Source organism: Pongo pygmaeus, chromosome 1 (genome assembly GCF_028885625.2).
Source record: "Pongo pygmaeus isolate AG05252 chromosome 1, NHGRI_mPonPyg2-v2.0_pri, whole genome shotgun sequence".
NCBI lineage: Eukaryota > Metazoa > Chordata > Mammalia > Primates > Hominidae > Pongo > Pongo pygmaeus.
The window spans coordinates 119,072,759-119,096,804 of NC_072373.2; the positions used below are offsets into that span (position 1 = coordinate 119,072,759).

General features: G+C 43.7%; 1 long non-coding RNA gene across 1 annotated transcript in view; it reads right to left on the reverse strand.

Moving 5' to 3' along the window:
• LOC129014320 (uncharacterized) overlaps positions 1 to 16,654 on the reverse strand; it is a 57,184-nt gene extending 40,530 nt beyond the window's left edge. Inside the window, exon 1 of the long non-coding RNA XR_008494198.2 lies at positions 11,407 to 16,654. This is a non-coding gene — a long non-coding RNA (uncharacterized LOC129014320). The remainder of the gene's footprint in view (positions 1 to 11,406) is intronic.
• Between the last annotated feature and the right edge of the window lie 7,392 nt (positions 16,655 to 24,046).

The window sequence follows — 24,046 nt, forward strand, 5'->3', positions numbered from 1 at the left end:
GGACCAAATATTTAAGTCTTTTGGAAACAATCACAGAGTAAATTAAGAGATGGCAGGTTGTTTCCAAGGGATTACCTATATCCTCTTTGAACCATGCCTCTATCCAAAAGAATTCACACCTTTCTGCTGGATTTCAACAGAGACAAATTAGTACACAATTACTGCTGCACACCTCCTATGAGTTAGGACCCACTCAATCGTCCATTCACTTTTCTGTACTTTGTACCAAAACCCTTATCAATCTTGTAACTTTCTCTCTCTTAGATCTACTGTTTATAGGTTTCATTAATCACAATCAAATTGGTTATTTTGTTTGAAAAAATCCTTTTTACATTCGGTGATATCTGGTAACTTGAGTCATAGAGGAGGAGACTATATCATTGAATTAGAAAAGCCAAATCAGGAGCTAAAATTCCAGGGACAATACTGTCTTAAAATGGAAGGTCAGTGAAGTAATTTTTTTGGAAATGGAGCCACAAGAGAAGGAACAAATAGAAATCTGATTTCAAAACACACAATTGACAAGGAAATGAATAAATGCGGCACAGTCCCTCACCCATGCCTGGTCTGATTTGGCGTAATAAATGCTTCTAAATGAAGGTGAAGAACACAAATGGATGCATAGGCACTATTCATTAATCTTTACAATGTAGATGCCAGGTATTACTAGTTTATACCCATTATGCCAGCCATGAAAACAGACAGTTGTTTCCATATAACCTGAATCTAAAAGTAATCAGAGACAGCATGATGTAAGTTAGTCAGAGGGCCTGATAGGAATCTGGAATCTGGAATAATCAATGATAAATATATCTTAAGTCTAGTTTTCATTTACCTCTATAGAGAAGCTGAGGAATTCTGCAGAGGAAAAGGTTTGCGTTTTGTCTTAATTTGTGGCAATAGAGACGGAAATAAGAGAGAGGAAAGTGACATTCATAAATGTGGATGAAAATTTTTGAGGTAGAGTTAATTTTTGCCTTTATTCCTGGAGGCAATTTATAAGGCTATTTTAACTTTGTATGTCCTAGTCTCGAGAAAGTATTGAATTTGTGATTTTAATATGCTGCTCCCTGCAGGCACTTTCCATGCCGGTAGGAATCTCTGCACTATCAGGCCAAGCTCTCAGCATGTGTAATAGCCAAGAAAAAACCTAGCAAACAGAACTCCATGGGCATGCCATACATGTATGTATAGTTAGACAAGATTAGACAGCTCTACAGGGCACCCCTCAGAGGCAACCCACATTCTCAGAATGTCTGGAATATACATTAATGGGGCATTACATCTGTACTGTGCTTTCTAATATTTACAATATTTTATGTATATATAGTTCAAAGCAACTCTATATACTTAAATATATAAAGTATATATATTCTCTGAAATAGGCAGAGAAGGTAGTATCACATGCTTTTTATAAAAGAAGAAACTGGATGCACAGTTATGCAATTTACCTAAGGTCATGTGGTCAGTAAATGTCAGAAAGTGACTAGAATACAAGGTTTTCTGCCTCCTCATCCACAGTTCTTTTTGTATAGCCACATTTCCACCCCGCCAACACCCCTCTTATCTCAAATTCTGACTTCCCTAAGAAGTGAAGAAACTGAGAGCATTATTATCAGAAAATCTTAAAGAGCAGAAGAAAGCCCTTGCCGTTGTATTTGTCTTACACTATGTTCACATTGGCGAGCCTAGTCCTGCCTCAGCAAGCCTCAAGATCCAATCCCCTTACCTTAAAGTGAGACACCAAGATAAATAAAACTCCAGGCTCTTCAAACTGAGTCAACCATCATTCCCTTCGTCTATTCATTTATTCTTTCAAAAATATTAGAGTATTTCTTATATGCAATTTCTCCTTCTCACTTCAGTGGAAAAGTTTTCCCAGTCTCTGGAGCCCCAGACCATCCTGTTCAACCTCCTGCAGAACTTGACTGTATTAAATAACGTCTGCCTTTTCCTTATCCTCAGTATGTCCCCACCTCAGAATCTATGATCGGTGAATATGTTTCCTTGACCATTGTTAGCTCTATTTGCCCCCTCCCACTCAAAGCCAAACTTCTTAATAAGAAGTTGTCTCTACTTCCTGACCCCTCATTTATTTGACTTTCGGCTACAGTGTTATTCCTCTGTAATCTGGCTTTGGTCTCCACTTCTACACTGAACATTTCCTTAATACTAGTTTCTTTCTCATACATCAATTGTCAACCTCCCCAACTCTGTACAATTTGACACTGTTGATCCCTCCTTCCTTCTTGGCTTTTGTGACATTTTCTCTCAGTCACCTTCACTGACTTGTCTTTGTCTTATCACTTTTTAAAAACTGCTGCTCCCCAAGATTCTGATCTCAAGCCTCACTTTTTCTGAGTCAACACTTTCCCTAGGTAATTTCATCCAATATCCTAGTTTTAACTACTTCCACAAATTTTTATCTCCAGCCCAGAGCTACAACCTGAGTGCTAGTCTTACCATATTCCAGGTACCAGTCACCTTCTCAGCCAGTAATTTCTGCCCTGTTTACCTTTGAACCTGCCAATCCACAGTCTAGAAGGGACAATCCTAAAACCCACGTCAGCCCATTCTCTGTCCACAGGTGGTCACCTAACTCAACTGGGCCAGGTGATTCTCTCTCCTTGGAATTTCGATTGAAACTTGAAGAGTTAGAAGTAGAAACAATAAGGTGAAGAGCTACGAAGTTTTAGCAAGTTGAGCCAAAGTCAGCATCATAACAACCCTAAGTCCATGTAATTTATATTCTGGTGAAGTAGTAACTAAGCCTAGCAGAGAAGCAAGGAGAAGAATGAAACACAAAGCAAAACAATCACACTGCCCCAGTGAAAGATCGAAAGTAGCTACAGACTATTTTCCAACACATGGGAGGCCCAACTCTACTCCCCGTCACTGGGTTCTATGAGATTCTTCTAAACCCTCCAACAAGCCATGATTGCATTAGCCAGCTTGATGGAGTCTTCTGACCCACACAGACAACTTATCTTTTGTGTACCAATCTCTTTGCCATAAATATCCTTTTGGATGGTCTCGAAACTATTCATGATACCTCAAACCCAACATGTTCAAGACAGAACAACTCATTTCCCACACTCAGCAATGTCATCCCAACTGTATTTCTTGTCTTGGGTAATCAAACCACCTCTCCTTAATGCTACTGTTTGGAAATCTGGGGACCAACTAATCTCAAAATTCTCCCTCACTCTTCACAGCTATTAAATTCTTGATGCAACTTTAGCTGCCTTCTTCACCTCTGAATTATTTTTGTATCTTATGATTTCTTGCCTATGTTACTAGAGTAGTCTTGTGAATTTTTCATACTGCAGACGAAGTGATCTCTGAGTCACAAATATGCTAATAACTCTCACAGCTAAAATACTTCAATGACTCCTCCTTTATCCTTTTACAATAAAGCCCAAACCTTTTAGTATGACATCCAAGGACCTTTACGGTCCAGCTTCTGTCTACCTTTCTAATTTCATCAATTATCACTCTCCAGTATGTCCTCCCTGCTCCAGTCACCCTGAATTACTGTGAATCCCTTATACACAGTATGCCCTCCCATATACCTTCACATTTGCTGATCTCTCTGCCCAGAAATATCTTCACAACTTTATTTTTCTTCCCCACTTCACTCACCCACATTGTTCTTCTACTCAGTTGGATGATAGCTACTTATCTTCCAAGACTTATGTTTTCTCCAGGAAGATTTCAGTTAAGTATCTATCTGATATTTTATATCAAGAGCCCTCCATCAAAGAACTTGACACAAAATATAACCGTCTACTCTTTTGTTTCTTTTATAAAACTGTGAGTAACTTGAGAGCTGACTCTGTGTCCTTGTAATCTTTGTATTCACAGTGCCTGGTATATAGCAGATGCTCAATAAACGTTTGTTGGATAAATAAGACACTGAGAAAATGTAACTTCTATCCTCAAATATCTCATAGAAATAGTGGGAAATGAGGACACCTATGATTATGGAACAGTGACAAGTTCTATACCAGGTAGGCTCAGGGAACTATGAGAAAGAAGGAAGATAAAATTAACTTAGCTCAGGGGCCTTCAGGAAATAAGAGAGGGATTTAGGCTTGATGACTAAGTAGGAAGGACTAAGCGAGGCCAATGAGACGGGGAAGGGTTTCTAGCTCCTTGTTGCCAGTGCCAGTCTACTTATCTTTTATAAGTTGCAAGAAATGTTGCACATTGATATACCACTGTTAAGAGGCTCTCAACACTAGATTGGTAAAACAAATGCAATCTGAGGAAACTAGCTAATTGTCTTAGCAGTGGAAAACCTTTAAAAACGTTTCAAACTGTTGCAGCACTTAAAACTATTTTGGGTTCAACATGACCTCAAATATGTCTCTCTCTTGGAAATTTTCCCTCTTAATTTTGAAACATGAGTAGTGTTGAGAAAATTAATCTGTGCTTTCTAGTCAACCACACTTACCTCATCCAGTTGCCGTTTTAGAAGTGTTGTTTATTATTCCAGGAAACTTCAAGGTCCTTATTGTAAGCTTTCTGACTTAGAAACAGGAAGTCAGATTTTATCTCAAGTGTAATTTTAAACCACAGTATTTAAACATTTCCAGTAGTTTCTAGACTTCATCAGAGGGCTACTTCAATCTCCAACCCTTTGAAGTATTCCACTCAGATAAGAACTCCTGTGTTTAAACTGTACTGTATTTGCCTATTTATATCTCTGTAGATCCCAGTCAGAATGTCTTCCAGTTCAAAAACATACACACATTCTCTCATTCTTATGGAATCTACTGGAAATTAACCTACACAAGGCTGTGGGCATCAAACTTTAGGTCATTATAATCATCAAGAACAATTGACTAACTTAGAGTAAGATTTTAGTTGCTGATAATTCTAGGCAAAATTCTTATGAAAACTGAAAACATGAATTTTCCTAACTGCATTAATAGATAAAAATGTCAGTTATTGGAAAGCAAACCACTAACTCCAAAGGTTGCAAATGGTCTCAATCCTTATTCATCACAGTTCCTTTAGGTCTATTAAGGAGAAATTTAGGGAGCTAAAGAGTAAGATATAATTAATGTAACTTGGTGTTGGTGATTTATTCAGTGACAAATTATAAGGCTGCTACTACAACAGGCTCCCACGAGCTTAAAAGGAACAAAGCTCTTCTGTTTTAAGGACAGGTTATGATAGCCATTCTCAGATAATTCTCATTTCATCTTTTCCCACTGGTTATCTGTCAACTAAGGAGCCTTTAATCTGGAATCCTATTGTGTGGTTGCTATTTGAAAAGTCTTTTAACATCTCCATGACCCCTAATGCTACAGAAAAGCTTTGCATTTTGAAAGTGTATTCTTGTCCATCTTAGCCGCACTCTCCCATCTCCCATCTGAGTTGTTACTGGTTGATTGAATTGGCATCTGCAAAGGCTTCAGCCTCCACTAATGTCAACATATCTTGATCCATGGGTCTTTTTGAGAGATGATACAGACCTTGCTTAATAATCTAATAGAAATGACAATTTTTCTGTACTAGGCTAGAGATAATCCTGCCTGCAAAAAGAAGATGGATTACATGGATAGAAGTCTAAATCCAATTGTGATGGCCTTTCTAATAAAATGAGCATATACAGATGTCCTACCATGCTCTTTGAGTCATGGCTAATCTAGAATTTAAAGAGGAAGTCTACTTCACATTTCTTTCTCTAATTTCACATATTTCTTCACAGTTTGCCCAGTCCTCCAAAGAGAAACTCACAGTCACTGAGATTTTTAAATCACATGACTCGTAATTGTGAGTCACTGGCTGATTAATCCTATAAAGTAGCTAAACCTCTCATCTTCTAACATGAGCCTTTAATTCCTCCATTCGGAAGTGAGACTGCAGCTGTTGTATATCACCATTATTGTTAGTTCTTAAAAACATGTCAAAGGTTTTGTTTTGCTTTGTTTAAAAAAAAAAGACTTAAACAAGATATTGACAGACATTTAGATAGGAAAGCAATGCTTTCAAACAGGAGTTAAAATTTCAAGTTAATGTTTTAATAATTATGTCTTCTTTTGGCTCAGTTTCACTTGGATCTTAGTCCAACAATCATGTCTTCAAAATATTCTGAATAAATCACCACCAAAAAAAAAAAAAAGCCTTAACTCTCATTCAGGAAAATGATGAGTTTTACTGGGTTCTAAAAATGCTTCAAGAACAAAATTAAGTGAGTAATCACATTTGACTTATAAAGCAAGAGAAGAGCCTGAATACAATGCAGTCAGGCACCTCTGAGCTTTCTGGCCAAAATAATAAAAATAAAAATAAAAAAAGTATGTAGTCTTCCCTGATTTGTCTTGTTAAAATCTCAGAAAAAGAGAAGTCTTCTGGCTTCCACTGGTGATTCTTAACCTCATTCCCTCATGAGGGCCCAGTTCTATTAATATTGGGTAATTCCAATTGGGTAATAACTAAGAAATTGGAGAGCCCCTTCCACTCAACCCACACCTTTGTTTAAAAAGTGTCTTTAGGAAGAGCTGGCGCCAAAAACCTTAAACCTTGCTACTCAATGGTCCTCAGGGACCAGCAGCAGCAGCAGCATCTAAGAGCTTGATAGAAATGTAGAATCTCAGGTTCCACCCCAAACTCACTGAATTAGAATCTGAATTGTAATAAACTTCCCAGGTGATTTATATGCACATGAAAGTTTAAGTAGTGCTACTACCAGATCATTACTGTGTAACCTCACTCAGAGATTTTCCACCTGTGAGCCCTTTGAATGAATAAACAATATAAGTTCAAATTAAGCTAAAATAATCTGCCTTGCTCCTATACAAAATTTGTTTTTATAAAGTCCCAAAACATGATAAAGAATGAATATTTTCATTATTGAACACTAAGAATTTAAAAGCTACTCCTTCATTCTACTCTTCAATATAGTCTAAATGTTTCATTCCATACAAAATAACCCCTCCTAACCCTCCACCGGGCCTATCCCTCAACAGCTATAAAACCTTGGTAAAATCTCACATTTGGAATAGTCTTCATGGATGTTAATAAGCTACTAAAATAATAATTCAAATGCCTATAACAAATGACAACAGATGCTCTTTTAAGTCCTTGCCTATATTAATTTATTGGATCCTTAAAACAACCCTAAAAGATCAGTTCTATGTTTGTTTGTTTGTTTTTTTGTTTTTTTGTTTTGAGACAGAGTCTTGCTCTGTCACCCAGGCTCTTACTCTATCACCCAGGCTGGAGTGCAATGGTGCAATCTCAATTCACTGCAATCTCCGCCTCCCAGGCTCAAGCAATTCTCCTGCCTCCACCTCCCAAGTAGCTGGGATTACAGGGACGCGCCACTGCGCCCAGCTAAATTTTTTTGTATTTTTAGTAGAGACAGGGTTTCAGCATGTTGCCCAGGCTGGTCTTGAACTCCTGACCTCAAGTGATCCACCCGCCTCAGTCTCCCAAAGTGCTGGGAATGCCATATTCAACATTTATATGGTATATTTTACAAGGATGGGGTTTCAGCCCTGTCAACTGAGGTTCTTCATATATGCAGGCCAAGCCCTGCATACATGCTTAAACAATATCCTAAAGAACACATATGTCTCCCAAAGTGATTGCTCTGGAGGGCTTCCTCACTTCCTCACTGGAAAGCCATGTTTTAGTCATTAGTATTCTGGTCAGACAGAAAACCTCCCTTGCAGAGCTGCAGTGGAGGGGAATGCAGCTTTGTGCGCTATAAATAGTAATTTTATTAAAATGTAGAAAAATTGTTGAGAAAGGAAAAAGAGGTTGGGGCAGAGGGTTGCCATGGCAACTCAACCATTCCTTCAGTTTTGAAAGCGTGGGGAAGACTACAGAATAGTAAATAAAGAAGAGGAAATAGAGGAAGTCAGAATGGCACATGATCACAAACGGAATGAGACAGCTCAGACAGCCTAGTTTCAAACTGAGTGATGAGCTGAGAGGCAGAGGGTGGGCCTCCCAAGGGAAGAGGGGATGCCTTTCTTCAGAGAGTAAGAAGACTGGCAGAGTGAAATCTTTGTCATCAGCTTTACCTCATGGCTCAGCCACAGAGGCCACCAAACAACACAGCCCCTAACAAATGATTTATGGATAAATGAATATGGAACCAAGAATCCTCCTGGTAGCTTCCCAAGAACTCCCTCCCTGCCCCCACCTCCATAAATATTTTTAGGTATTGGTTCTAGAATCTCCATTCTTCATCCCACTCCTCACTCCTGGATGTTGATTGAGTCCAGGCAGATCGAGAAGGATCAGGACACACCAGAACTCCACCCATTTACAAGACATTAGATTAATTCACATGTTACAAATTCAAAATATATTATTAAAGGAAACTAGGATAAAAGGATAACCTTAATTCAGCACTTTACAGGTTACTGATCATATTATCCCATGGGATGCATGGAACAGCCCCGGCAATCTGGGATTACTCCACCTTACAGTAGCCCAGGAAACTCTGTGCACAATTCAGACTGAAACAGAGCAACTAATATCTCCTGCATGCAAGAATTTTGCATCTCTCCTTGAGAATGGAATTACTATTGAAGGTTTAGAGGACTTTCAGTCTGTCTTGATCACACATTGTGACAGCTTAAACAATACACTATCCCCATTAACACTTCAGTATTTGGGGGTGGGGGGTGAGGTGGGGTGGGAGGTGAGTGAGGAGGTGAGAGAGATCCATGTAAATACACATAAGCAGTTCTACGTCATTTCTGTTAATGGAGGGTAGATAAAGAAAAGATCATCCAGGAGTCATGTTTAAGGACTTTGTAATGCATCAAATATATTGGATTGTGTGGAGGCTACTAGCAGACATTTGGGATAATTTTTAAAGCTTTAAAGGGATAGGAAGAGAAGCTAGTTAAAGAGAAAGCAGGCTGGGATTTTAAAATGTCCCATAGAACCCACAGATTACTGTGCCAGAGCAGCAACCATATTGCCTACATCTGGGATACAGTGTTGACTCTAGCTCCCTCCCCCAGCTGGACAAACCTCATGCACAGGGCAGAGCTCAAGAAGACTCACATCATGGCTGATGGGATGGGCATCGCCAGAGACAGAGTGGCTTCACTGGGCAGAGTCAGGGCCTCCTCTGACTGGGAGAAAATGAAAAATGAGAGCAAAGGTTCTGGGTGAGGTTCTGGTGATCCACTTGATCACCAGATCCAGGAATGTTGTTCCTGAAGAGCATTCCCTGAAGCTGAACACTTGGGAAGTAAATTTAAAATGAATGAAAGGAGCTAAGTAGTCAGCATATGAAGTTTATTGCCCAGAATGTGTTACAGATTACAATGTAAACAGGTTCAAATCAACTTCAGATGAATTCACATAGAACAAATCCAAAATAAAATATTAAAGAAAACTAGTATAAAAAGATAACCTCTGGCCGGGCACCGTGGCTCACACCTGTAATCCCAACACTTTGGGAGGCCAAGGCAAGTGAATCACCTGAGGTCAGGAGTTTAAGACCAGCTCAGTCATGGTGAAACCCCATCCCTACAAAAATGCAAAAATTAGCCAGGCATGATGGTGGGTGCCTATAATCCCAGCTACTTGGGAGGCTGAGGCAGGAGAATCGCTTGAACCCGGGAGGTGGAGGTTGCAGTGAGCCAACATAGTGCCATTGCACTCCAGCCTGGGTGACAGAGCGAGACTCCATCTCAGAAAAAAAGATAACCTCTGTGTAGCACATTCCAGGTTACCAAGTACTTAAACACATCTCCATAGACATTCAAAAAGGTAGACATTAGGCGATCATCACAGAGAAGAAAATTGAGACTTGGAGAAGACAGAACATGAATTCGAACTGTACACCAAATATTTTGATCTGATATTCTCAGTATTCTTTGGGTTTACTGAGTTTGGGTGTGGGTAGGATAGAGAGTCCCTGATTAGGATGACTTAGCTACAAAGTCAAAATTAAAGAAATCTGTGGTTCTGGACTGTATATTTGCAGTTTTGACTGAAGGGTTTGATAAAGAGCACCAATGTTCACAACTGAGAATTGTGAAACCACAAGTTGCAGGGTTTCCTGTATTTAAGTCGACCATGCAGTGGTACCATGGAACCCATTTCTGCCAGTCATGAAATGCGGCCTTTCTCCTAGCATTATTACCATCTTCTCTCCCTACACACACACACACACACACACACTCACAAATGCACTAAACCTCTCATTTCTCTTCCCTTTTCTCTTTTGTTTAGTCACACACGATCTTTCACTTCTACTTCAGTTGCATTTATCCACTCAATGCAAGTATTTGAGCATCCATCCAGCTATACCTCAAGGCCCAGAATGCCAAACTGTTCCCTCCAAGACTGCACTACCGACAGCCAAGAAAAGCTAATAGTGATGATAGTTAATACTCACTCAGCACCTACTCACAATGCACAAGGCACTGAGATAATAACTCCTTTGCATTCAGATTCCTCAATAGCTCACTCAGTCCTTACAACAATGCAAAAACCTTGAAAAGTGTTACTATCCCCATTATACAGATGAGAATGTGAAGCAGAGGGGTCATAACTCACAGGAAGTCGTGTGGCTAGTGATGGTGCAGTTGGAGAAGTGCGTGCTTCTCCTCCTTCATAACCATTGCCTACCCAACATTTTAAATATATTTGATATTGTCTAAATTGTTTTCCTTAAGAATAAATGTTTTATATTGACGTATTTTAACTGACTCGTATTTGGTTCATAATCAGGCAATTCTATTTTATAAACAAACTCAATCTTTGTTTTCTTACTGATCCATTTATATACACCCTCTCACACTCTGCATTTCTGCTACTAATACCAGTTTCTTTTTTTCTTTTTTCTTTCTTTTTTTTTTTTTTTTTTTTTTTTTGAGACAGTATCTCGCCCTGTCACCCAGGCTGGAATGCAATGGCACAATCTCGGCTCACTCCAACCTCCACCTCCCAGGTTCAAATGATTCTCCTGCCTCAGCCTCGTGAGTAGCTGGGATTACAGGAGCCCACCACCATGCCCAGCTAATTTTTGTATTTTTAGTAGAGACAGAGTTTCACCATGTTAGCCAGGCTGGTCTCCAACTCGTGAGTTTGTGATCCGCCCGCCTCGGCCTCCCAAAGTGCTGGGATTACAGGCGTGAGCCATCTCGCCTGGCCCAATTTCTTAATATTCTGGCTTCTGGCAGCCATCCAGCCTCTTTCTCTAGTTCTCTTTTCTGATCTTAATTCATGCATTAGGAAGATAGGCAGGACTGAATGCACTTGGTATCTCATCTCTTCCCTTAATTCTACAAAGCCTCTCAGGTCTTCCCACAACCCTTTGCTCTACCATGCTCTCTCACTCTGCCCATCCCAGAACTCTATGCAGATGTCTCTTCCAGGTCACCGGCAGACCAAAAGTAGCCTTTCCTTGGGTCTTACCTCTTTGACTTCTCCATCTTTTGGCATCCATCACACTGAACTGCCTTGCTTCTCCTCAGTAGCAATTATTCCTCTTCAGTCTTCTTCAAGGCTCCTCTCAGCTGCATTTCCCCTCCATGTCCTGTCTCCCAGGCTCAGCCCTTAGTCCTTCTTACTTCTCCTATAATTTCTTCTCAGGCCATCATATACATTCCTGTAGTTTAACTCTATTTGCCACTAACTCCCAAATCCATATCTCTATTCTTAGCCTCTCTCACTTTAGCTCCTCCATTTCCAACAATCTGCCAGTCATTGCCACCAGGATGACTCACTGGAACTTCCCATCCAGAATGTCCAAGCAAAGCATTTTCTTTCTCCAGTGATTTGGCCCTTTCTTCTGACTTCCCTGTCTCTAGCAGATACCATCATTCAGATAGTCACCCAGGCAAAACAAACAAACAAATGAACAAAAGTTGTCATCTTTCATCCCTCCATCTTCCTCACTTATTATAGTCTACTAATTTTAAAATATAAAAAGATTCTACTCCTGCTCAGAAAGCCTTCAGTGACCTTCCATTATCTGTCGATGAAGTGCCAACTCACCCTGCCTTTGCATCCCACACTTTCCATTGATAGCCCAACACCCTTTCTCACCCAAGCTTGCTCCAACCAAAATAGACTCTGTCCTGTTCTCAGATATATGCCAAGTTTTCTGCCTTCCTGTTCTGATGTATGCTGTCCCTGATACCTTCCTCTCCAAAACTCAAGAGGGCTTTCCTCCCTTCTCACAACTTAGGGTCTTCCTGAGTGTTTGTGATATTTGTCATGTTCTACTCTTTGTTTTTATCTGTCTGTTCCACCTCCTGAGGTAGAGGATGGGCTCCATACTTGAAGCACCTGTTTCCCCACAACACTTACATATCTTGTGCACAGCAGATCCTCATTATACTTTTGATGAATTGAATTCAGTTGGGGCTGTGTAAGAAGCACTAAGTTTCCAGGACCCTCTCCTCTCCTGAAACCAGGCAGATATTCTATTATTTGTCCCACTTTCTCATCTTAAAAATGGGCCTCTGTTTTTCCCTTATGGTCTGAACGTCTACCGTTTACTTCTGCAAGCAGTGAAAAGTGGTCAGATCTTTGGAACAATAGTCATAGCTACTGAGCACTGCCCATGTGCCAGACTCTGAAGCACATACATGTTTTAACTTCTTTAAACCTCTCAGCAAACTTGTGAAATAGACACTGAAATTCCCATTTTACAGATGAGGAAACTGAAGCACAGACAGTTTAAGTGGCATGTCTAAGCATAAACAGCTAGTATGGAGGGAGCCAGATTCTCAGGCAGGCCTTCTGGCTCTAGGGCCTGTGCTCCCACCACTTTGCTACAAGGAAATGCAGATTTGAAAAAAGGAGATTTTACTTGTAGGTCTTGATGACCCCAGTCCCAAAACCCAGAGCCTGGTTTGGTCTTCACAGGTTTGACCAAATGTGTACATATGTGTATCTGATTGTGAGTGTATGTGCAGTGGAATAGGGGAGAGCCACCTGTCTTTGCACTCTGCTCTTTAGCTGGTGTTGTTGTGTTTGCTGTTGTTTCCCCAACACAAGCTTCCTGAAAGAAGACAGCATCTTCCATGATTTTACTCTCCCACTGGAGTCTGATCTAGCGCTTGTCATCTAGCAAGCGACCCACAAGTTTAAGGCTGAATCACATTTTCACATATAAAGTCAGTGCCCAAGCCATGTCTCTCATTTGAAGCTTCTGTTGTCTGCCCCCACTTCTCCCAGCCTCCTGACAAACACCCACTCTCTCACAGAGCAGGTGCACTTCAGCAGAATGTAAGCAAATCAGTGCTGAATGTCAAAACGGATTTTACTCAATTATTAAATTGCGAGAACCAGGAGAAGAGCAAATAAATATCCCAACAAACTTATGCTATGGAATACATGAAACCCACCCAGATCTAATATTTAATTTAGACTCAACTGTCTCAACAGCTTTCTACCATCCCAGATTCCAGCCAAAGGCCATCAGACATGGCTGGGGGTGAAAACTCGGTAGCTATACAGGCCTAATGCAAAGACCAAGGCTGAATGATGGGCCACCCCTCAGGGACAGGTGCCCACAGGCCAGAGGCTGAAAACCTTCTCCAAAGATGCCAATTAGCTCAAGCACAAGAAACAAAGCCTGAGCTCTGACATCTGCATAAGTCAGGCTGCCGGGAGCTTTGCCTAATGATTCTGCAAGAAGAGGGGCTCTGGACCAGCATCTGCCTCCTGCTGCCCAGCTTCCTCAGCCAGCCAGAAGGGAGATACAAGCACCACCTAGTGCTGAGGCAAGGGGACCGACCGGTCATTGACAGCTGCTCACTGGCTGTGATGATATTTTAAGTATCAAGGCTACAGAGAATACCGAAGAGGAGAGGGGAGGGAGAATAGAGGAGTGGAGAAGCAGCAGGGGAAATAGATTCAGAGCATGAATTCCCAGCTCATTCAACTCACCCCACTGCACCCACCAGTCCTCAGCACTGGTGTCATAGCACCATCCTCAGAGGCCAGGAGGCTGGCTTCCTGCAGCCTCCAGGCCTGGTGAGCCCTCCCTCTCCCCCAAGCTTTTTCCCAGCCTATCTGGCAGACATGCGGCATGTACTGCTGTGCTCACGGCCAGTAGACCCCTGCTTCCTCTCCTGTAGTGGCTCTCTGAGAATAAGGATGTGTCTGCCCTTGGCTCAGCATCTCAAGCACATAAAGCAGATTCTGCTTCCAGAACCAGAAAATACATGACGGCTTAAGACACAGAACTGACTCTCTCAGTCACTCCATGCCGCTCCAGCAGAGGGCTTCTCAGGGGCCAGTGGAAACCAGCCCCAAAGGCTGTCTCATCAGGCTGAGTCCAGACTACCCGAAGGGAACCCATACCACCCAGGCCCCACCCAGGGGCAGACCCAGGACCCAGGCAGGTCCTGAAGTGCTGGACCACTCTGTCACAGAGCCAAAGTATGGGTATGGGTTTAGCTGTCTCCCATGGCTGCTCAGCCTGCAGAGCCTACTGAAGGGCCTATCCAGCTACCAAGGGAGGACATGCTGCCAGTGAGCTCCAAGGAGCCCTGCAGCAGAGCAGGAAGGGGCAGGGGAATGCTCCCACCCACCATCAGCTGGGGCTGGAACTCCAACTCACTCTGAGCACACTGCAGCCTCCCAAGTGGATATAGGTTACTACAGGTGACACATTCTTTTCTACAAAATTTCTTTCCAGATCAAATCTAATTTTATTTTATTTTTATTTTATTTTACTTATTTTTGAGACAGGGTCTCCCTCTGTTGCCCACACTGGAGTGCAGAGGTGCAATCACGGTTCACTGCAGTCTCGACCTCCCTGGGCTCAGGTAATCCTCCCACCTCAGCCTCCCAAGAAGCTGGGAATACAGGCATGGACCACCATGACCGGCTAATTTTGGAGTTTTTTGTTGTTGTTGTTTTGGTTTTTTTTTTTTTTTTTTTTTTTTTTTTGTGGAGACAGGGTTTTGCCATGTTGCATAAGCTGGTCTCAAACTCCTGGGCTCAAGCAATCTGCCTGCCTTGGTCTCCCAAAATGCTGGGATTACAGGCGTGAGCTACCACACCTGGCCTCAAATTTGATTTTAATGAGCATCAAGAGAAGCTCTACACCAACACCTTTGACTTGGTCATTGGGAAGGGCCCAAGGAGTACTGCTACATGGCCCACTTATTTCAGAGTTCTTGGTGGCTGTCCCTTCTCTGTAGTCCTGGCTACTGCCAGGTCATGCAGCCCCTCTGCAGGCCCAGCATTGGCGACAGAGCTCCCAAGGCTACCTCCTCCACTGTTGGACAGCATTTCACCAGCTAAGAGTTGGTGAGTGCTCATGGTGTGCTTCACTCCTTGCCAGCCATTTTCCAGGAGTTCTTTAACTCATGGTAAGTATTATTATTATTCTCATATTCAGATAAGGAAACTGTGGCTTAGAGAAATTGACTCCTTTCTTTAAGGTCACAATAACTTAAAATTGGCAAAGCCAGGATACAAACCCTGGGTTCTTAACTAGAACAGGGTTGCAAACTACAATACCTGCAGACACCTGGGAATCAGTGAAACTGTGCAAATGTAAAAAAGGTGGAGGAAGTAGCACTTGTGAAAAACCACAGTGCAATTGCTTTATTCAGAAGAGGCAGCTGCCACCCACGTCCCATTTATTGTTACTTGAGAGAGTAGGAACTTGGGTGATCAGATCCTCAGATTTTTAAAAAGAGGCTATCCATATAGATTTGTAAGCATAATCTCCCAATTTGTGCTGATGACTGATGAAAGTTTTTAAATCCCAGGGCAGGGCAGGCCAACACCAAGTGGGTTGCAGACTCACATCTGTGAGCAGGATTCAGGGTGGTGCCCATTGTGACTCTACTCTAGAGTCCAAGATCTCAACCACTAGACTTTACTGTCTTAAAATATCAGCTAGCTTTATCTCTGGTGAGTCACAATTTTTCTTCCTGTTATCTCCATCTATTGGCCTCAGTTCTGTCATCTGGAGCAACAGCAATTCCAAAAACACTAGCCTCCTGTGCCCTTTTCTAGGCGAAACATCCCCAGCCCCACAAGCATCCCCATTTTGGCTTGGTTGCAGGACCTTTACCATGCAGGCCCCATGATTCTAGGCGCTCCAGACACACTCCCACCTGCTCACAGGACTCCCCACATCCACTGTGGAACTAAGTCCTACCCATCATGTCTGGTCTGTGTCAAGCAGAGCAAGGCAGGCTTCTGGCCCACTAGGACTCATCTGAGACTAGAACCCAAAGTCACCCGGCCTTCATGGCAGCTAAGAATTTGCCTTAGTTTAATTGAAGAGATACTGACCCCCCAAACCCAGTGGAAGGCTTCTTGGCCTCTGCAGTGATTGCCACTTTGTGGGAAGTGACATCCTAAACACCAGCACTTTCCCATCATGGTCCTGATGGTCCACCCCTATCCTTGCAGGGACTGTTTCAGGGTCAGCCCTTTAACACCTATGACTTTCAGGCCCCTGACCAATCTTCCCTTCCGAGAAGACAGCCATGACACCAAGAATCCCTCTTGTTGTAAAACAAATGTCATCCTCCTTCCAGTATCTCTGTCTCAATATTGAGAGATTTTCCCATGATTCATCAGACTCTAAGATTCACCCCCATTTCCTGATTCTCACTGTCCAGAAAATGCCATGTGCCAGACTATGAACCTGGCTTTAGCCTCCTGTGGATCAGAAAAAAAAAAAAAAAAGGGTGATGCATCAAAGTAAGGATCCAGAGGGTCAGAGAAGTATCTCTGGTGGCTTAGCCAAAACCTCCACACCCAACAGCTATGGGCTTCACCATCTGAGTACCTCTTTTGATTCCAGTCCCACTCTCAACTTCCCTCATGAAATGAAGAACTGCAAATACGGTAACCTGCTATGGAAACTGAGAAAAGCAAAACAGCCTATCTTTTATTCTCACTCTGCCTTCTCGTCCTTCCCTGAGGCCACTGGGGCTGGGGCTAAGCTGAGCAGCTGGGTTTTCCCCTGAGCAGTGACTCACAGACGTAGTTTCTCTGGCACAGATCTTCAGAACAGTCCCAGCTGGGAAGTCTTCCTGGTGGCCAATTGATCCCTCACAGCTGCCAGCCTGGCAACAAGGGATCCCAGCTGGTGCTAGGTGATGAAGAACAGGTCTGGGCTTTGTTCCTCAGCTAAAGAACCTGTCTGTTCCACTCACTGGATCCCAGATGTAATTCATCATCAAGGTCACTGAGGAGCCCCCAAGCCTTTGGCCCATCAAAACCACTTCAGTAAAGTTAGATTTCTGAGAGGCATCACAACTACCACTAAAGAGCATCAGCTCATTGCCAAGTGCATTACAGAGGTCCTGGCACTACCCATGTTCCTGCCAAGCACTTAGGCATTAAAATTGACTGGGGCAAGCAGCAGGGACGCACTGCCAAGGATACACCCTCCAGTGCAGGAAGGCAACAGGCTCACACAGTGTCAGGGCTAGGCAAGATCATGATTTTTCACAGTTTTAGGCAGCAGAATCCTCTTTCCAAACAAAATCTCATGCAGAAGTCTAGAATTCTGGCAGATTCAAGGGTAGCTACTCAGCTGGAGACCAACGTGGGGCCAGGAACTGATCCCCCACAGATTCCCTGTAATCTCCCCACCCCCCAGCTCTGCAACACCACCCAGGCACCTTTAGCCTCTTTCACTGAATCGCTGGGGTCCACCTGACAAGGCTGAAAACTTGCCGCTCTGGTCAGCCCCTTGGCATTCAGAGGGGGAAACTGAGGCTGGTAGAATATGACATGCATTTCCCAAGGTCACATGGTGAATATGTACTACAAATTCAGGAGAATAAAAAGTCTTGTCAACTAAGCTTTTAGTGAACCAAAACATCTGTACAAACCGGCAGTCCACAAGGGTTGGAAGAGTAAGTGATTACAGACATAAAGTTAATTTTTATTTTGTCTCAGCCACTTTCTTGCTGCCTGTCCTCAGGCAAGTCACCCAAGTCCAGCTGGCCTAGGTCTGGATTACATCCAGTGGCCTTTTGAGGCATCCCCTGCTCATCTTTCAGTATCTAGAACATGAAAAGACCCCCTCTCAGAGCTGCCCACCCATTCCCTCCTCAGCCATCAAAGGCCTTGGCATCCGGCTCACAGGCTTCCCCTCAAATTGAGTCCTCACCCGGACATCCAGAATCCTGGGGACCAAAACCTTTGACCTTTTCCTCTCCAGGCTCCTACACCCTGACTGTGCTTGGGGACCCCACTCAAGGCCACATCCTGAACTTTGACGGGACTTGCACTCCTTGGCAATTTTAAACTCAAACATCCCACTCTCACCCCTCTGCCTTCAAGCTTTCTTGCTTCTGAATCCCATATGCATGGTCTCTGGCATGTTTTTGATACCTTCCACCCTTGAGCACTGTCTTCTCTCCCAGCCTGTCTGTCCTGCTGTCAGCACTCCCACCAGTCCAGTAGCCCTGAACCCTTAGGCATTGCTTTAAGTACTTTCTTGCAAGATTTCCAACTCCAGCAACCCCTTTCCTGCTCCCTCACCAGTACAGTCCCACCCTGCATCAATAACATGGTGGCCTTCTCACTCCTTTACCCAGTCTAGGGGTCCCAATGGGGAAAATCCCATAGCCACAAGGAGAGGAAGTAATGCCACATCCTTCCTTTTCACCAGGATCTGGGCAGAGTTCGGTCTGTCTTAGCGAAGACCTTTCAGTTCCAGGCGCCTGAGGACCCTAACCTCAGCCAGCCCCTGTTCTCTCAGCCAAAGCCAATCCCAATCCATTCTCACCTCCTATCATCAAAGAAGTGTCCCAGGTCTGGGCCAGGCAAGGTGGCTGACACCTGTAATCCCAGCACTTTGGGAGGCCGAGGCAGGTGGCTCACCTGAGGTCAGGCGTCCAAGACCAGCCCGGCCAACATGGTGAAACCCCATCTCTACTAAAAATACAAAAATTAGTCGGGCATGGTGGTGGGCTCCTGTAATCCTAGCTACTTGGGAGGCTGAGATAGGAGAATCGCTTGAGCCTGGAAGGTGGAGGTTGCAGTGAGCCAAGATTGCACCACTGCGCTCCAGCCTGGGCAACAAGAGCAAAACTCCATCTCAAAAAATAAAATAAAAATAAAGAAGTGTCCCAGGTCTTACCTGAGCATGGCCCTTCCACCTGTGCTCTGAATCCCTTCTTACTTCTCCCCTCCAGGAATTCTCTCTCCTTATTTTCCTGCATCTTCAACTACTCATTTTGTATCTATTTCTCTCCATAAGTTTCTTCCATGTTAAAACAAATGAAAAACCTTAAACAAATGAAACCTTGTTTAATCCTACATTCCCTTCACCTACCACCTAATTTCATCATTTTATTTACAATCAAATGTCTTCAAAGAGTACCTATAAACCCATTCCTACCTCCTCATTGTCCACTCACTCAACCCATGGAGCTCTGCTTCTGCCCAACATGGCTCCACTGAGACTGTGACCTCCATGTTGCTTCCTCCAAACGACACATTCAGTCTCTTCTTGCCTGACCTCTCAGCTGCCTTTGAGCCAGCCTTCACCCGTGGCTTCCAAGACATCACTCTCCCCTGATTCCTCCTCTATCTATGGCTGTACCTTCTCCATTTCCTTTTCTGGCTCCTCCTTGTCTGTAGGCTCTTAAATGTTCCCACTTTCCTCTCTTCTCTTCTACATGCACCCCTACCCCCTGCATAATCTCATACATGTCAGAGGCCTCATCCGTACAGACTTCTAGATCCAGCCCAGGCCTATCTCCCAAGCTCCAGGCAGGAACATCCAAATCCCACTGCAATCCCCACTCAGGTATCCCATGGACCCCTCAGACTCAACAGGCCTACAGGGCTTGTTTAGCCTACTGACTCCATCCATGCAGTATCTCTTTTCAGTTCATACCCATATCTTCTCTGTCTGGACCACTGCAACAGCTTCCCTGCAGGCGGACTCCCTACCCCCTGCAGTCATTGCCCCCTCAGCAGTCCATCCCCCACAGTAGCCAGAGTGATCTTCCTTAATAGAAAAATCCAGTCATGTCACCCCTCTGGCTTAAAATCCTTTAAGACTCCCCTACCTCCAAAGTAAAGTCCAAATAACGTTGGCAGAGCCTTCTAGACCTTGTAAGATCTGGTCCCTGCTACCCTCTCCATACACTTCTCTTTTATTGCTTGCACACTGAGCTCCAGTCATAATGAATTACTTATACACGACTCCCTTTACCTTCCCTGTTGTCTCCTGCCATGTTTTCCAAGTGCTGATTGCTCTTTCTAACTCTGCATGGCTAACCCACCCCTGCTAGTCTGCCAGTGCTCAGTTTCTGTTTTAAGAGAAAAACCCGTTCTTGCACTCCCTGGCTGGGGTGACAGGAAACACCTGAAGATTGTTGATGAAGCATCATGCAACCAGGTCACCTCGAACCTGAAACCGTTTGAGCACTTACCAAGAAAGGAAGTGGTGATGGGGCACATAGAAGAGTGAGCCATCATCTGGTTTCCAGCCCGAAGACTTCTGCAGGAGAGCCTCCGCTGGTCTTTCAAGTTGGTGAGAGAAGAGGAGGGGCAGCAAGGGTGAGCATGCATGTGTGGACATAACAGGCAGGGAATGATGTGAGCAAAGACAGAGAACAGGAGGTGACTGGTAGGCCATCGCTGGGGTGCAGCAAGGAGTGAGGCGAGCTGCGATGGGGAGACACCTCAAGGGCCAGACAAGGGATTTGACACCTTCATGAAAAGCAACACGGGGATCGGTAAGGGAATGGAGGCGAAAGGAAGGCACTCCAGGTACTCTGTGAAGGATTGTGAATGAAGACCCTGCAGGTGTGAGGTGACTCCAGGGTGAGGGGATGGGGTCTGAGGCTTGGAAGTGGAAAGGAAGGGACCAATCCCAAAGCATTAAGTGTAACTCCCAAACAGCCGACCAAGGCCAGACCTGTGCTTGAGACAGCGGCCCTCCTGCACGGGGCGTTGTCCATTCGTGGGCTTTGTGCTGCCATCTGGTGGTGGTGGAAAGGAACACCAGGCTTAGTGGTTCCGGGGCTGGCTGCCTGGGGTGCGGCCAGGTAGATAGACGATTGTGAGTGAATACTGGAGTTTGCTGAGGCTCTTTGGGGAGTGAACAGGGGGGAGGCAGTGACAATGGGGTCCTCAAATCCATACAGCTTTTAAAAGATGCAATTTCTTGGCACTTTTGTTTGTCCCTTTTTGCACAGCACTTAGCATAAGGTCTGTTTCAAAGTAGGTGCTTAGTGTCTATTGTTTTTCTCAATTATAATAATGACTTAACAATTACTGAATGCCTACCATGCGCCCAGTGCTTATATATTTTATCTAAGTTATTCCTCATAACAACTTTGAGATGAAGATGACATGATGATTTTGGGTAATAGGAGAAAGAACTGAAAGCATGAATCCATTGAACAGCTTGGTAAATATTTACTGAGCACCCATTCTGTGTCATGCTGTGCTGGGCACTGGGGACACAGAGGTGAGTGCCACAAGTAGGTTCTGCCTTTCTAGAACTTCGAAGAGAAAAGGGATGTTATGCAAATAATACATAGTAACTCATTTATTTTCATTGTAACTAAATATCCTAAAAAGGAGAAAAAGTACAGAGCACTGGCCGGGTGTGGTGGCTCACACCTGTAATCCCAGCACTTTGGGAGGCCGAGGTGGGCGGATCATCTGAGGTCAGGAGTTCGAGACCAGCCTGACCAACATGGAGAAACCCCGTCTCTACTAAAAAAAAAATTACAAAAATTAGTCAGGCGTGGTGGCGCATGCCTGTAATCCCAGCTACTTGGGAGGCTGAGGCAGAAGAGTCGCTTGAACCCGGGAGACAGAGGTTGTGGTGAGCCAAGATGGCACCATTGCACTCCAGCCTGGACAACAAGAGCAAAACTCCGTCTCAAAAAAAAAAAAAAAAAAAAAAGTACAGAGCACTTAGAGATGTTAACTCACTTTTGAGTCCATTTGGTTTAAAAAAAATGCTTCTTCCAGTCAAACCTACACACCACTGCATTACATGAATTCAAATGATAAATGAATACCCTTTTATTTCTTTTATTCTTCAGCTTTTACTTCCCTGTGTTTAATTCAGTCTCCTTGTTTTTCTCTCGTCTTAATTAACTCCTGTTCTCTGCCAATACCATACATTTCTGTCTGTTACTATCATCATTTGTTGAATGAGTATATAAATGAATGTGTGAATTCACTGACACATTTATGCCACAAACAGGTGTCTGTCATCCACTGAGGGTCAGACACCAGATGCTCAGTGTGCTTACAGATACACAGTTCTTGCCCTCAAGTTGCTCACAACTAGTGAGGAGAAAAACATAGCAACAAATAATGTAAAGTGCTGAATAAACCCACAGGGGAAGGAGAGAGTACTGTGCTGAGGAAGAGGTGCCTCACTGAGCTACTTCTCAGGATAGTCTACAAACGTTAACAGCATCTGGACAAATTCCAGCTATCACACCAGATCCTTTGATAAATGTTCTACAGTGGCACCTCCATTTATGTTGTGTCAGGGACATAGGTCTCATTATTAATTTTCTGATATATTGAGACTTACTCAATTTCTATAATAAAAATGCATTTCCAAAACCAGTAGTTCCCAAACTTTCATATCCATTGGGGATTGTCGGAATGATGATCTTGGGGCCATTGGTGGGGTCCTTAAAAATCACTCACTGATTGGGGATCATTTGGTGATTTGGTGGTAATTGGGGATCACTAACAGCCACTAAACTCAGGCTCTCACCCCAAGACATTCTGATTTAATTTATCCAAAATGTGACCTGAGCACTAGAATTTAAAAGCTTCCCCAGGCAATTCTAATGTGAGCCAACATTTGGGAGCCATTCTTGAAGATCCTCAGGGATCTAGCCTGGGAGATGAATGATATCGAATGCAAATTTGAGGAGAACACGTCACGTCTTGCTGCCAAGAAAGAGGTAAAACCAGGCATGGTGCAGCACCATGATTCCCAGGGGAATCAGCTCTGCTGCGCTCTAAAGCAATCTACAGGATTATGAAGCTGTGTCCATGTATTCAATAAACAATCATTTAGTACCTACTTTTAGCACAAGTCAGTCCATCTCTGCTCTGAAGGATCTGGTTGGGGGAGAGAGGCCTAAAATGTACAGATGAATTCTGTGAGATCGGTGATAATGTGTGGGAAGTCCAGGGTATCAAAGAAGCACTGCAATGGGGCATCTAATCTGACCTCCTGCATTCTTTCAAGTCATCACCTCTTGTCCAGTCCTCTACAGAGATGCCTCAACCAACAAATATTTATGGGGCACCTGTTCAAGTCAGGCACCAGATGCCGAACACTGGACAAGGCCCCCATCAGACAGTACAGAGATGGACATAATGGGTGTCTGCTCTCAAGGAGTTCCCAGTCTGGGGTGAGGGAGTTTTGCTCTCTCATTTCTCTTATGCAAAATAGCTTTGTGTGAGTACTGTCACCAAGGGGAAACCAGTGGAATATGGAGGATGGTCAGGCCCATTCTAACACCCAGGAGGCTTCTTCACAGTGAACCTAACAAGATGAATGGGGTTTCAGAGGGCGATCATGGACGAAGGGGACAGCATTTCATTCCCCACCCACTTTGCTAGACTCTCCCACTGCTCCCTCTTTTTATAAAGTCCATGGATCAAAACTAGATGCAAACTCCCAATCAAGACATACCCAGTGTGGAGGACAGAATGGAGAACTGCTTCCTGGCCTTTGCAGCACCCAGGCCCACTAATGCTCGGGGCTACATACTGTCTTTTCCCCCATCAGGGCACAAGAACAACTTGTGATCAGTTAAAAGCCCTTCAACCATCACCATCATCTCCAAACAATAAGACCAACTTCGGAGTTAGTGGCCTTTTAATCATCCGTATCTTAGTGAATTCAAGAAATGAGGAAATTCAGTGTTGCCCAAGAGTAGTCTAAATATGTTTCCCTCATTGCATTGCACTACTTTCAGTACCCTCTTTTCCCACTTCCTATTCTTGCTATTTCACTTCCTGTCCACCTCATAGGAGTTTCTCCCTCTTCACTTTCTCCCCATCAAGCCTGGCATTATTATTTTTTTTTTTCGGGACAGGGTCTCACTGT